Raw genomic sequence first — 562 nt, 5'->3', positions numbered from 1 at the left:
AAGCTTAGAGTGGATATTCAGACCCTTAAGCAAAAAGATGGTGAATCCCTCTATGAAGCTTGGGAAAGATACAAGTAGTTGACCAAAAAGTGTCTTTCTGGCATGCTTTCAGAGTGGACTATTTTAGATATATTCTATGATGGTTTATCTGAGCTTTCTAAGATGTCACTGAACCATTCTGCAGGTGGATCCATTCACCTAAAGAAAACGCCTGCAGAAGCTCAAGAACTCATTGACATAGTTGCAAATAACTAATTCATGTACACCTCTGAGAGGAATCCTGTGAGTAATGGGATGCCTCAGAAAAGGGGAGTTCTTGAAATTGATGCTCTGAATGCCATACTAGCTCAGAACAAAACATTGACTCAGCAAGTCAACATGATATCTCAGAGTCTGAATGGATTGCAAAATACATCCAACAGTACTAAAGAAGCATCTTCTGAAGAAAAAGCTAATGATCCTGAAAACCCTGCAATGGTAGAGGTAAATTACATGTGTGAAGCCTTTGGCAACACCTATAACCCCGCATGGAGAAATCATCCAAATTTCTCATGGAAAGATC

The 562-nt window shown here is 39.5% G+C and overlaps 1 non-coding gene across 1 annotated transcript; it reads right to left on the bottom strand.

Moving 5' to 3' along the window:
* Positions 1-104, bottom strand: LOC127747904 (small nucleolar RNA R71). Its single transcript, XR_008009851.1, has one exon. It is a non-coding gene; the product is annotated as a small nucleolar RNA R71 (small nucleolar RNA).
* Positions 105-562: the final 458 nt, after the last annotated feature.

The sequence above is a fragment of the Arachis duranensis genome, chromosome 5, assembly GCF_000817695.3.
Source record: "Arachis duranensis cultivar V14167 chromosome 5, aradu.V14167.gnm2.J7QH, whole genome shotgun sequence".
In the NCBI taxonomy this organism is placed as follows: Eukaryota; Viridiplantae; Streptophyta; class Magnoliopsida; order Fabales; family Fabaceae; genus Arachis; species Arachis duranensis.
The sequence above is the reverse complement of the archived record's forward strand: the minus strand, read 5'-3'. Positions and strand labels throughout refer to the sequence as shown.